Source organism: Crocodylus porosus, unplaced genomic scaffold (genome assembly GCF_001723895.1).
Source record: "Crocodylus porosus isolate Cpor-Errol unplaced genomic scaffold, CroPor_comp1, whole genome shotgun sequence".
Taxonomy (NCBI): domain Eukaryota; kingdom Metazoa; phylum Chordata; order Crocodylia; family Crocodylidae; genus Crocodylus; species Crocodylus porosus.
In genome coordinates, this window is record NW_017728886.1 from 13,952,235 (window position 1) to 13,967,336 (window position 15,102).

A 15,102-nucleotide genomic window follows, 5' to 3' on the forward strand; every position below is an offset into this window, starting at 1 on the left:
GCGCTGTGGGTTGGATGACATGGCTCTGTGGGCCAGAGGTTGAGCACCACCACTATGGGTGATAAAAAAATTCCAGAAATGCATTTACTTTGTTGTCTTGTATACAGCACAACCCGTTCTCTTTTTTCAGAACAAACCTGCTGCTGGAAGTTGTGGTGCTCATTATATGTGAGAAATATGGTAAGAACCGGTCTGCTGCTTACAGGGCAAAAGTGAAAGTAAAATCTGCAAGGACTTGTAGGGAGCACAACAAGGACCAGGCTCAGCTGCCAGGTTGCTGCTACTCAGTTATTTACAAGGAAAGACCTTGTTTCTTCATCCTGCCTTTCAAAAACAAGGTGCATATTTTATTCTGGGATTGTTGTATGCAAGCCAATATAGCATCTGTTCTGCTTTTAAGTCTAAGCAGGCGCTGCTGTACTATCAAACAGCCAGACGGGTATGGGTTTGAAACTGTTTCTTTTTCAAGAGCAAGTAGTTGTACATTATGTTCATCTGACTGCTGTAGAGGCTCCAGGGCAAAATGGACACTGCAGTCAGCTGTTCAGTAAGAAACTCACAACACAACTCCAAAAGTTACCTGGGACATGTGAACTTTGTATACTTTCTTCAAACATTATCCCTACAGAAGCTGGACAGCTCCTGCAGGAATTGGCTGCTACCGGAGTGGACAGCTATTCTCTGCTAAGTCTCTGGGTGGCTCTCTTCCCATCTGGAAAAGAGAAAAGGAAAATACTTCCAATAACTGATCGTCAAAGTCACATTGCAAAACAGTATTCAGTAGTACTGCAGTCAGTATTTTCCACTGAGCTGCTTTGGACTGCAACCTCAGTTACACCTAACTCTTAGACGGAGTGAAGGGAATGGACAACTGAGTGTAAGGTGATGTATAAGGGAGAGAAATGGATTTTCACAAGTAAGAGGTGACCAAAGGGCTGATTAACAGCGTGAGCAGGAGTAAGAAGTCATGGAAAGAGATGAGATGAAGACTCTGCTTGTGAACATTTGAAGGCAGCAAAGGTTGGTGAAGGCAAGGGCCAGCAGATGGTGAGTTTGCTGAGAAGAAAACCAGCTGGGCTGTCTGCATGGAAACAAGTAACCAAAGATTAGGATATGAAACCCTAATGAAATGAATGGGGAGGGTCAGGTGCCTAAAACATATCAGAGGAAGGTGCCTGGCAAAGAGTCATGGTGGTATATGATAGCTGTATGGAAAATTCTAGCATTGAGGGCTGAAGGCTTGAACATGTGACATATTCCAGGGTAATAAGCCCTTACACCAGTGTAAACAAGGAATGGCTACACCACAAACAGCGCTGGGCCATGGTAACTTACTTGAATCCAGCATACCCCGCAGAAATTCAGGGGCAAAACCATACCAGTGTATAAGTGAGATGCTGACCCTGCTGCCTCAACAGGTGAGCCAACTCTGCTTGCAGTTTTTCAGGCCAGTCTTTGCCAGTACAAAGGGAAATGACATGAAACCCAAATGAGAATCACCACAGATTACACACCTTGCTGGGGTTATTTGACCCCAGCAGTCTTTCCTGCCCAGAGCAGGGGAACTAGACCCGATGATCTCACAAGGTCCCTTCCAGGCCTAAACTTCTGTGAATTTGTGAATACCACCCTGAATTCACAACAAACCCAAATCTTCTATCTTTTCCAGATGGTAGGATAGGGGCAAATTAGGTCTGGCTTCTCCTTAGCACAGCAAACTACTCTCGCTCTCTCCTCAGCACTTCCTCCTGAGTTCCTAACCTTCTTTGTGTCTCCACTTTCATTAGCTGGCCATCACTTCCAGCTGGCCCCAGATCCCAGCCAGGCAGACTGTTGCCCACCAACCAGCTGCAGCTGGGTTCGCAGTCCTGGAAGGGCCAAGCCCCTCCTTATACAGTGTACATCACATTGGCATAAGCATCATGTAGCTGAAGCTATCCTGGGTAGCTCTTTGCTATATATGGGTATGTGTAGATGACACGGGCGTTAATGTAGATTGCCTGAAAATTTTAATGCGGCTTTTTTTGGGTGCAGTGCATTTTTGTTTGCATGACATAGTGTTTGTGAACGGCACTTTCGAGCAAGTTAAGCCTCGTGTGTCATTCCCCGCAGATTTTAATAGGGGGAGTCAAATACCAATTTACCCCCTGTAATGTCTTTCCTAATGTATTACAGCAAGAGGGCCATGTAAACCACCCAGGCTCCTCTGTCCCCCGCCTCTGGACTCTCACTGGGAGTCTCCCCTGGCCATGGCCATGGTCATCCCAAAATTCTTGTTACTTGCACCCGCCTATGTTCATCGGTCTGGTCTCTCTCTGTCAGTACATGATCCCAAAGACCCCATCCCAATCCCAAAGACAAGCCGCTTGAATCCTCCCCTTCCTTCCCATCCCACTATATTACAAATATATGTGTTTTTTCTTTCATTTACTATAGTTGCTATGATAACTGCGAAGATATCATAAAATATTTGGGGTTTAGAGTAGCAGATGGGTGGGTGTTTGTTGCTGCCCGGTTGATTGGTGATTGCTATTGCTGATGTCGGTGATACCGAGCTCTTCTGGGGAGGTTTTCCCTGTTTTTTTTGGACTACATTTCCCAGCATTCCTGAGCGCATCGATCTTAGTACTGTTTCCAGTGGCGGCACCCATTGGAACCCTCCCATTCCCTGCCCAGGTACACCGTCAACCTGTTTGTGTAGCGCCACATACAGCTTATGAAGGTGTGTTATGAATTGTTTTATAAGTGTTTTTGGAACGTTTTTGAAAATATGGGTTGCTGTTCGGCTTGGTCTCCCCTCCCCTCCCCCCCGACCTGCCTAGCCTGCCAAGAGTTATAGTTAACCTTCTCACCCACATGGGGAGGGGTGGAGCTAATTTAGATGTGGGTGATGGCATGTAATGCCCCCCTCCCCCAAGCTACTCACAGTCTGGAAGCAGCAAACCCCTAGTCCAGTCCAGATTTCCTCCCCCCTTCCCCTGACGGTCCTCCCTTCTGCCCCCTGTCCGCAACACTGCATGCCCCTGCAGACAGACACAAATTCGAAGTGTAAATGGATTTATTTTAACCAAGAAAAAGAACAAAGCACTCCTTGGTGTTGTTGTCAGCAATATACCCTGCCAGACAATTATGCGCAAGGATCGCCATTCCCTGTGCTGCTGCCTGCACATGTCTCTGTTGTCTGGCCACGGCCTGTTGTGCTTCTTCTTCCCACAACTCCTTGAAAACATCTCCTTGGCTCTCACAGATGTTGTGCAGCATGCAGGTTGCAACCACCAGGGCCGTGATATTTTCTCGCTCCACCTTGAGCTGGCATGTAAGCAGCCTCCATTGTCCTTTGAGTCAGCCAAACACACATTCCACGGCCATCCTGCAACTGCTCAGATGGTAGTTAAAAATCAGCTTCTGTGGGTCGGTGACGCACCCTCCATAAGGCTTCATGAGCCAAGGCTTTAAGGGGTAGGCAGCGTCTGTTAATATAACCGAGGAAATGATGACACCACAGATCACTGTCTTCTCCATGCCTGGTGCGTAGTGTCCTTTCTCCACAAGGCCAGGGAGAAGGGAGTTTCTGAACATGCGTGCATCATGAGCACTTCCAGCCCACCCAGTATAAATGTTCATGAAACAGCCCTGGCAGTCTACTACAGCTTACAGGATCATGGAGGCATATCCTTTCCTGTTTGTGAAAGTCCTCCCTCTCCCCACAGGACACAGCACTGGGATATGAGTGCTATCTAAAGCCCCCATGCCGTTTGGGAACCCCTTCTCGTTAAAGCCATCTCTGGCTTTCTGCAGATGTGCCAGGTGGATAATTTTGTTTGCAGCTATCTCCTTAAGCAGCTGGCATACCTCATGAGTTGCCAGCCAGACCATGCAGGCAGCCATGCCGAACTGGTCTGCGATGTAGTGGAGGCTGGATGGGCTGCCCAGTTTCATGATGGCCATTGCAACCCTCTTGTCTGGTGGGATGGCCCAAGACATGTTAGTGTCTTGCCTTGCAACATGGGGCCCCAGCACTGAGATTTATGATAGAGTGTCTCCCTTTTCATTCGGAACATCTCCAGCCACGGCTGGTCATTCCAAGTCGTCAGTACGATTCGCTTCCACCAGTCCAAGCTGCTCTCGTGGGCCCACACCGTGTAGATTCTGGTCCTCCTCAGGTTTCTCAACAGAGCCTGGTCAAATTCCACTTCTTCACTTTCCTCTGTGTATTCCAAGTCCTCTGGGTACCTGTATCTTCTTTTTCTTATTGTCATCAATGCTGTTAAAACAGAAACACAACTTGCCACTGAACACGGTAGCACAGTTCCTGTCCTTCTCAAGCATTCCAGCAGTAACCCCCAGGTAAACAGCACTTGCAGAAGCAGTACTGCCACCTCCTCCTCCTCCTCACCCATGTCCTCCATACTCTCAGTGTCGGAGGACTCTTCACTGCTTTGTTCTCCATCGTCACGTATTTGATCCTCATTCTCCATTTTGTCCTTCTCTGTCAGGAGCAGCTTCTCACTCGTCTGCCCCAAGCAGGGACCAGGGACTGTGGGGTGTTGTGTGGTCCAGAGCTTGGTGTAGCTGCTTTTTCAACACTTCACCCAGACACCCTTTGGCAGTGGGGCTTTTGCACATCCTTTCATCCTGAGCTTAGCAGCCACTAGTGTTCTGATGTAATCAAACTTGCAAACAAAAAATGTTTTACCTACTCCTCTCCTGGTAATGTGGGCTACTCAAAACTTCTGCAACTTTTGGGAAAGCAGACTATGCTTCAGTAAAAACATTATTTTGCAGAGGCAGGCAGGGAGGTATCAACTTTTGCAACATTCCAGGCCACTGAGCAGCCATCCCAAAGTACAATGGCCTTGCTTACCTCATCACCAGGTCTTTTTTGTTGTTAACTGGGTGCTTCATCACCTTTGAGTGTTTTGACACTTATAGGTAATGACTTCACAATCCTTGGAATTTTCCCATAGGGTCATGCAAGCACAGCCTGAGTATAAAGGCACCCCAGCCCAAATAATTTGCAAGCCTCCTTTCACAAATCACTTGGGCTGTTGACCACAAACTGCTTCACCATGTCTCAGAAAGCCAAGGCCAGCAGTATGGAGCTGACAGCCCCAGAGGCTGATACCTCCAACGCCCATGGACCCAAATGGACCCAGGAAGAACTGGAGGGCTTAATCAACATCTGGTTGGAGCAAAGGATCATAGACAGGCTGGAAAGTAGGTGGAATAAGCTTGTTTATGTCAAGATTGCAAAAGGCATGCAGGCACAAGGGCACAATCAGGACTGGGCCCAGGTCTCGTGCAAGATCAAGTCCCTGAGATCAGTGTTTTACAGAGTCAAAGGTGCAAACTCTTGTTCTAAGGCAGGTTGCACAATTGCCCCCTTCTATGACAAACTGTCTATCATTCTCTCCAAGGATATGGGTGACAATCTGGGTATGGAAACTTTCATCACTGGGGTTGGGTAGAAGGAGGAGGAGGAGGAGGTGGTAGCAGCCTCTCCTGAGGGTGAAACCATGAGCATGTCTTAGCTGTATGGAGACCACTCCCTGCTTCCTGATGAGTAGCAGGAAGAACGGTCGGTCACCATACACTTAGTGCCACTTAGTCCCTCCGTTCCATGGACCAGCACAGATGATGAAGCAGAGGAGGTGGAGGGTCAGGAAGAAACCCATGCAGCTGATACAACATCTACCGTTACCAAGACCCAAGAACATGCTGGACCTGGTAAGTTTCTTGTAACGTGCCTCTTGCCACTGCCAGGCAACACCTGGGTACATGCTGGTTGGGTTTGGGGGGCCAGGGGGAGAAATTCATGTGTTGCTGTACGTGGGTCGCCATGTTCTTTTGGTGATGGTGCATGACAGGTTTGATAGCTTGTAATGTAACGGATGCCAAACTAATTATTTGCTTTAATTAATTTTTTGCAGTTAGCATGGGCAGTGGCAGCCATGAACCTTTCTGAAGTGAGTACTTGTAAGTTTTGGGCAGTACAAGTGGTGCCCCACTGTTGCGAGGTCTGTTTCTGTGCCTGCTGGCATTTTGTGCACTGCATGGTGTGGGATGTACTTTCTTCCTCTTGCAGCAAAGGCAACCTTTTATTTGTTTATCAGCCACCATGACCCATGGCCACCTGGAACGGCGCCCCACTTGCACTACAGCAAAGCACTGCAGAGATTTTTGCAGCAAGCAGAGATGGTCCCATGAAACCTTGCTCAAGGGTTTGGTGGACTCAGTAGGCAGAGCAGAATGTGCAGATGCCTGGCAAGACGAACTCTGAAAGTCACTGTGTAAGGATGCCACCCTTGAGCAAGTGCGAGACACCATGCAGAATTTCAGAGATGCAGTCGACGAGTCCTGTGTTGAATTACAGAGGTCACAGGACACTTTCAACGATGCCTTTCAGAGTGTGCAGAAGTACCTAAATAAATGGGCATGATGCCTGAAAGGGAAAAGTCGGTCCGCTTGTCTTGCCTCTGTGCAAGACAAGTGGAGAATTACAGCTGAGCCTGTTTCCCCTAACTCAGTGGGGTCACAGGATGGCTGTATGACTGCCAGCAGGGCCGGAAGGGTGCCATTGCATTTCAGGGAGACAGGGGCAGTTCAGGATCATGGTGAGGTAAAGGCAAAGAAACACAAGTAACTACCATAGTGTGTTGCAAACAATAAAACCTCATGGTTTCCTGGCTTCCTGTGTCTGCCTCCATATCCACTCTTACACTGCTTCGTTTCAAAGGTGGATTTCATTCATTGCTTGAGTTCATTTTTCTGTTTGTTTTTCCTGATGCTTGCTGCATAGTGCTGGGGGATAGGGGTTGGCAATCTCTCTTGCACAGGTACACCGGGGGGCTCTAGTGGTAAACGGGAGGGCTGCCTGGATGGATTGCTACAATCAAGTGTTGGCCTGCACACCAACATTTTGCACAGGCTGGTGTGTCACCCCCCAGCAGCCTGGCTTGCTTTTTTGCAAGCCACCAGCCACTTTGCAAAGTTGCCCACAGGGGCTCATGCTTCCCCAGGCTCGCCCTTCACTACTCTTCCTTGCATTTTCCCTAGATGGAAACTTTGAAAATGCGCTTTTTCAAGATTCTTTTCATGCTCTTTTCCAGCCAGGTGCCAGGCACTGTCTCCTATGTTTTGGAACACCAAAGCAAGGCTATGGGGGGGGAGGTGGCGGGAGGGGCACCATGGGGTTTAAGACCTGCTTTGCTTGCACACAAACCCAGGGACTTTGCAATCTTTTCCACCTTCTTTTCACACTCCTTACAAGCCTGCTGCCTCACCAAAATGAGGCTGCTGATGGGCAGGGGGGAGGGATCAAGCACTACAAATTGGGGGAGCAGAGGTCGGGGTGCATATTTGCTGTATCGAGGGAGGAGGCAGATGAGGGGTGACAACACAGTGGGGGCAGAAAATGACTTGCCCCAGACATGAAACTTGCCCCTGGGGGGCACAGTAATGCAAATCCAGGGTTTGAGAAGACTGCAGGCTGATCAAGTGGGGTGCAGTGAAGCTTTGAGTGCTATTTGATGCCTGCACCTCTGTGATGTGCAATTTGAAAGAGGACATAGATTTATAGATATTGGGGTCAAAGGGATCTCAGTAGGTCATGGAGTCCAATCCCCTGCCCTGCACAGGAAAGAGCACTGGGGTCAGACAATCCTAGCTAGGTGCTTGTCCAGTCTCCTCTTGAAGACCCCCCAAGGTAGGGAACAGCACCACCTCCCTTGGGAGCCCAGTCCAGATTCTGGCAAGCTTCACTGTAAAGAAGTTCTTCTTAATGTCCAAACTAAATTTGCTGTCTGTCAGTTTGTGGCCATTGTTCCTAGTTACTCTAGGGGGTGCCCTAGTAAATAGAGTATCTCCTATTCTCTGCTGCCATTTCCTGATGAATTTATAGGCAGCTACAAGATCACCTCTCAGACTTCTCTTGTGAAAGCTGAAGAGATCTAGGTCCCTCAGTCTCGTCTCATAGGGCCTTGCCTGCAGGCCTCTGACCACGTGAGTGGCCCCCTCTGAACCCTCTCAAAACTGGACGCAGTACTCCAGCTGCAGCCTGACCAGTGCCACATAGAGGGGAAGCGTCACCCCCTTGCACCTGTTCATCATGCCTCTGCTAACGCATGATAAAGTGCAGTTAGCCTTTTTGATTGTTTTGTCACATTGATGACTCATGTTCATCTTGGAGTCCACTATGACTCCAAGGTCCCTTTCCGCTGTTGTGCTACTGAGAAGGTCATCCCCCAGCCTGTAAGTATGTTGGTGTTACCCAGGTGCAGCACTTCGCACTTGTCTTTGTTGAACTACATCCTATTTCGTTCTGCCCAAATTTCCAAATTGTCCAGATCCACCTGGATCCTTTCCCTACACTCTGGTGTGTTAACTTTGTCCGATAATTTGGTATCATCTGTAAACTTGAACAGGGTGCTTTCCATGTCCTTGCCCAAGTCATTGATGAAGACATTGAATAGCACCAAGGACTGAGCCTTGTGGAACTCCACTGCCCACATCTTTCTAGGTTTATATCGACCTGTCCACCACCACTCTCTCAGTTTAACCCTTAAGCCAATTTGCCACCCACCTGACCGTGTAATCATTTACATCACAGAATGCAATACTGTATCAAAGGCCTTCTTAAAGTCTAGGTAGATGACATCTACCTCAACTCCTGCATCTAAGCATTTTGTGACCTGGTCATAGAAAGAAACAAGGTTAGTCAGGCAGGATCTACCTGCAATGAACCTGTTCTGATTTCCTTTCACCATTATTCCCCCTTCTGGACTCCCACAAATGGATCCTTAATGATTTTTTCCAGGGTTTTCCCAAGGATGGAGGTGAGACTAATTGGCCTATAGTTTCTTGGTTCATCCCTCCTCCCTTTCTTGAAAATAGGGACCACAATGGCCCTTTTCCTGTCCTGGCACAATGTACTACACACCAACTTTGGTAAGTGACACCTAACACTTGTCTGTGCCCTGAAGGTGTCAGAATTGTCCCTAGGGCAGGCACAAATACAAGTAACTGCCCTGGGCACAATGCTTTGGGGGCCTTGCAGAGACAGGTGGAGCAGACAAACTCCGCAGCACTGCTGTCGGCCTTACATCTGGATGCTCACAAACTCCCCTTGCACACTGCTGCCGCCGTGCCATACAGGATCAGTTCTGCACGGGGGAGGGCTAATTTGCCCATGGCCTCCCATGTGGACCCAGGACAAAATGCCTTCTGCGGCAGTTTTGATGGTGGGGAGGGAGAGGAGTTGAGCAGCGCAGGGTGGTGGCACCCTCTTTGCACCGCTGTCAGTGCGCCACTGCCCTACACCCTGATGGGGTCATCTCTGTTTGGGGCGGGGTGCACTGTTTAGTTTAAATTTATTATAAACAGGGCTGGGGGAATTTTATGGGTGTGAAGGAAGATACAAGAGGCACCAATCAAATTCTGATGCTCAATTTATCCTCCCTTCACTCCGGTTTTTAGATCCCCTTCCACTGCTAGCCATAAGTTGATCGATCCGTGTTGGTGTAACAAGAGGCAGAAAGAGAAAGAAAAAAAGATGAAGCGGATGACAACAGTTCCTTCAGGATTCTGTCAAGACTGAACTATGATGCATTATAATTATATAGTTGACTTTCATCCTGACTTATACAGACTTCTAATATAATAACAGGAGTCAATAACTAATACTAATAATGGGAGTCAATAATACTATTAATTCCAATAGCAAGATATTAATAAGAGTTTGTAGTAATAGTAATATTAATGATGATTTGTTAATGGTCAATTATTAATGGTCAATAATAATTGTAACAGTTCAATTCCTTATCACAGCATTTCAAAGCAGGTAGATCTGCCTTATCACCCTCCACGTATCACACACATCCTGGGCCTCCACCATGTATATACAGCCAATGTATGATATACTTTATATCAAGTCTATGTTATAGAGACAAGTTTATGTTATATAGACTTATAATTAATGTTTGATTACTTATGATGAGAAAGCAGATACTGAACGTAAGGCAGGTGATTATGTGCCCTTCCTGCCTCTTTCCCCATGGCGGGGAGGGGGCGGGCGGAAATGCCCACCTCCTGGTTCAAGCTCCTCCCTAGGTCCCTCTATTCCCATAGAAAAGAAATATATACCCTTCTGCATTAGATACTACCATTACTGAACTTGCTTTACTTCCTTCTCCTGGTTGCTGGCCACAAGTACTGCTAAGGTTTTTCTTCAGTGTACTATTTGAATTATGGAGCCTTTCTTCACAGGCTTTGGCCCAAGCATCAGCTCAAGTTTGGTAAGAGTTGCACAAGTTCTGCAGATCCATTTATTATTATTCTAGCCCTCCTCCTGGTTGCTGGTCCTGTTCGCTAATGAATGTATTATGGAATTGCAATTAGAGGATTGTTGCTGGCCGCAAATGTGGAGGCTTTCTTCTTGGTTGCTGGCAAAGACTTCCAGCAAATTCCCTCCTGGGGTCCAGGTAGCAGGACCAAGCCTGTGGGCTCTTTGCCCCATCTGCCCACCTCTGCACCTCTCTGTTGCACCCTTGTAACTTTTGCATTGTTGCTGGCCACAAAGGAAGTTGTGCAGTGGCAGAAGTTGAGGCTTCTTCACTGGCTTTGGCCCAAGCATCAACTCAATTTGCACAAGCTCTGCAGGCCCACTTCATATAGTCTTCTTGCCCTCCTCCTGGTTACTGGCCCTGTCCTGTATCAGCATGACCTGGACAAGTTCTGCAAGTGCATTTCCTTCATTGCTGCAGAGGGCTCAGGATGCACGTTGGGCCTTCCATTAAGGAAGCTGTTACCTGTCAGCTCTGTCTTCCTGAGGGAGGCCTGGCACCCAGCTTACTGGACTTACAAAGGACTTTTTCTATTCCCACTCCCCCCCCCCCACACACACACACACACTCCCATACCTCATTTAACCAGAACTAAGCAGAAGAAAAGTTTAATAGGCATCTTGGGCCATACATTCCCCAGTCCCACTATGGGAGGCCTATTTAAACTTGATTGACTACCAAAACTCGGGTGCCGGGTTAGGGAATGCTGAGGCAAAAGACCGAGTCAGAGGGGGCATGGGCAACATCTGAACAATGGTTAAGGGTTCATCACAATGTCCAGTCTGTTGGAGCCCTGACCACAAATGCTGTCATACTTTTTCCAGGCTGACTGGTAGAAGTCCTCCCTACAGTTTATGAACACTCATGCTAAATTGAAGCTTATTCACAACAGGTAAACTACAAAACCCTGATGCTGCAAGCCATCTGAGAAGAAACAGTGTGGTATCCCATCCAGTATATCTTCTATTCATAAGAATTTCAAGCTGACTCCTAAGTGTCTGGTTACTCCTTAATCTTATGTTTTTCCTGGTTATTAATCAGTTTCTTGAGATGTTCCAAACCAGATAACCCCTTGTTCGCCCCACTTGCCCACCTCTGCCTTATACTGCTCCATTGCACCCTAGTAACTTTCAAATTGTTGCTGGCAACTAAGGAAGCTAAGCTGAGCTTTCTTCGCTGGCTTCGGTCTGAGCATCAGCTCAATTTGCACAAGCTCGGCAGGCCCACCTCATATAGTCTTCTCGCCCTCCTCCTGGCTACTGGCCGTGTCTCAGCAAATTTGGACTGAGGTACATGTCTTCTGACACCCACCCACCACTGTCTCCTGGAGGTTTCTGTCTCCTTGAGTTTCTTCTCTGACTTGTGAAAGGAAGGAAAATAAATTAAAAATCTGAAGATATTTTCACTCTACTCCTGTTCACTATCTTCACTCTACTCTCCTCTTCACTGGGCTGAGGGCTGTTTGCCACCTCACAGAGTTCCACCTCAAAAGTTTTCTGTGAGCAAGGGGAAAAAAAGGAAGAAGAGGAAAAGGAGGAGGGTATGGTTCACAGTCGAAAAACTGGACTTTTGTCCCTCCTCACAAAATTAGTGGCACATATTACCTAAATATCACCTGGGACGCTGCATATCCTGGGCATTGGGTCTGGCAGGCAGTATCCTGCTGCCCCTGGACTTTTGGTCGTGGTTCTGAAATGGAATATGATAAAGTTCAGAAGGTTTGCAATACTGAAGGAAGTCATCTAACCACTCCAAAGCTTCAGACTACTTGCAAAATACTTACCACCATGGTGATGCTGCAGCTGTCGTCACGAGCGATGTCCGCAGTCATGGCAGCACATGACAGAGGGTGTGGGGGGAATCACAGGTCATATTCCCTACAGCTCCCGCCCTTACCTCCAGGATAATACCAGTAGCCTTGCAACCAGGCAATGTTGTTGATCTGGTTATAAAGGCAGCCAGGGATCCAAAATGGCTGCCATAATCAGGCACCTGCTGGCAACTTGGCTCAGGCCCTTAAAGTGGCAGGCACCTACAGTGCCCTGCCACAGAAGGTACATGGGCAGGGGGGGAGGATATACACTATAAGTGGCAGAGGGGTGGAAGAACTAAGAGGGGTTAGAAAATTAGGCGATTATTTGCCTCCCCCCATTTTAAAATAATAATTTGTCTAAGCAGACCCAACCCAACCTGAACTACGTGCTGTGAGGGAGCAGGGAGGAGTGAAGGAGGGTAAAAAAAAAGAACACACAGCAGCACCTACTGACTGAAGGCTGGAACACAGCACTTCCTCATGGCAAAGGGGATTAATTAGAAGTCTTTGGAGTCTTTGGCTGTTTGCACAAACAAATCAACAGTTGGAGCAGCGTAACTGGAGACCACTGCAAATTAATACATCTCTGAGTGGTGTTAGTTTAAGGCACTAAATGGATTTTAGAATGGTGGGAAATCCCAGGTCATGCAAACACAAATGCAGCTGCATCAGCATAAACAGGAAATGTCATTTTGTCCACACACCCTTTGTTCCCTGCCATCTATTGGCACGGTGCTGTAACAGTACCTGCAGCAAACAGATATCCTGAAACAGCAAGTCATCACTGTTACTGGTATAATTTAGAGCAACTATAAAACCAAGGAAAAAAAGCACAGAGGTGTAAAGGTGTCACGTGTCCAGGCCCTGAAAGAGTTTTGCCTGAAACAGCCCAAGTGGTGAAGACAATAGAGTGGCAAAACTGGACAGAAAGGAATCTGCCATTCCTCCCAACCTTCGTCTCCTTCAGGGAAATGTCACAGCATGGTAGCAAGGAGGCAAGAGCGCTACATACTACCACGGCAATGTTCACCCAGGATACCAAGGGGGCACAAAGGGACTGGAGTGGATGCAAGGCTCTCAGTCTGAGTTTTTCTATATCAAAATCAAGAATTGATGGGGCTGTTGAGTGGTAAAGAATGTCTCCCTCTGAATCTAGTGGTAGCACTAATGTATTTATTATATAAAGAACACAAGTTGATGCTGTTAACTATTCATCATCTTGTTCTTATGTATAGCTTTTAGGTGATATGAAACCACCTTAGCAGGCTTTGTAAATCAAGTGGATTATGTTGTCTAGATGGGAGTGACCATGAGAAGGAGATAAAACCAACATCAAAGCTCTGGTTTGACTTTATATTGAGATCCACTAAATCTTTAAAGTACTGTATTGCCTTCTTGTACTCCCTCATCAGTCTATACCCATTTAATGTCTTAGGGTGCCTATACATCTGCTCCAACATGTTCTAGTTAGAATGTGTCAGAATAGACTTGATTAGAACTAATTAGAACACTCTTCTAGTATCACCGCAGCATCATGTGTATAAACCCCCTCAGGTTTAAAAATGGCCACTGAGGTGCATTTACTAAAGCTTGTTGAGTGAGCTTTAGTTAAAGCATCCTGCAGCCGTTTTTAAATGTGCAGAGGCTTAATACACATGACACTATGGTGTTTTGATTAAAGAGGCTCTGCAAGAATGACTCTAATTAAAATGCCTGCTCCCATGCCCAAGCACGTGTCTTAGATTCTAAGTTCCTTGAGGCAGGGACTTTTTGTTTTGTGTTTGCACAGCACCTAGCACAATCCTGGCCCATGAGATCCTGGCTGAGGAATCAGTTTCCTTAGTATTACCAGAATGGAAATAAATAATAACAGCATAGACTGCTTTAATGTATATATAGGTACCGTTAGTCCCAACCTCAGGAGATCAAAGATAACGATATCAAATTGCACCCCAAAATCATGTTTAAAAAAACACAAGTACTGAAAATGCTTTTCAGCCTGTCTCTTAGCTTTAACTCCCTTTCTGTGTGCAAAAATGTCAGGCAGAAAACTCATCCCTTATCACACACACAACTTATGCTTTTCCCTGTCTACTCAAATTGAGATTCCATTTCCCCTTTTTGCTCACCACTAAGTAAAATGGACTAGCCCTTCTTCCCTTGTACTCTCTTATCTCTCTCGCCTTCACTTTCCCAACCTCCCCAGTATTTTTCTCCTGTTTAAGAGTTATAAAATGGAAGTGGAAATGGACAATGAATTTCCAAGAAACACAAAGTATTCCTCTTCTGCACAAGGCTTTCCTTACATGCAAGAATATCTTTACATCTTTGACCACTTGCTGGAAACACTAAACCAAGCACAGATCTCTCTAACTTGGTACGTTAATAATACTTTATATACCTTTATATAAAAAAAACCCCTCACGTTCTAAATATTACAAAATATAATTCTTTGTATATGTTTAATCCACTATTTAAATATAGAATTATCCAATAATGACAATAAAATTACTTCTTTAAGTAATATAATTAATTGACTAGACATCCCCAAAATAGTTTTAATTATCCACCCCACCAACAGCCTGGGACTTGTTCTCTAACTCCCTTCTTCCCTGCCTCCTCCTCGTAAAGGGCTTCTCCTCTGCCTAGATCCCAGGCAGAAGGGAAGCCACTGAACAAATGAAGTCATGGGGATTTTGCTGTTAGGGCCAGAATGAGAGCCCTTGCACTGAGTTCTGTCCATGTCCCCACACCTGAAAATTGCAGGAAAAGTGTGAGAGCTCCTCCTGCAGGCAACCAGATCCCTCCAGCTTGATCAGTTTGCAGAAACTGCCAATCCCCCCTGGCTGCTCAGAAAGGATATCACATCCCATCAGCAGCATCAGGATAGGAAACTGTCATTCCATCACTTCCCTCTGCATCAAGTGCCATAACAAGGAGGGAGCAAGA

At 46.7% G+C, this 15,102-nt stretch overlaps 1 long non-coding RNA gene across 1 annotated transcript; it reads right to left on the bottom strand.

The window, feature by feature from the left end:
• Window positions 1-11,944: 11,944 nt before the first annotated feature.
• On the bottom strand, window positions 11,945-12,156 carry LOC109319407. The gene is made up of 2 exons (XR_002103503.1): window positions 12,124-12,156; window positions 11,945-12,029 (listed from the first exon to the last, which is right to left on the bottom strand). It is a non-coding gene; the product is annotated as an uncharacterized LOC109319407 (long non-coding RNA).
• Window positions 12,157-15,102: the final 2,946 nt, after the last annotated feature.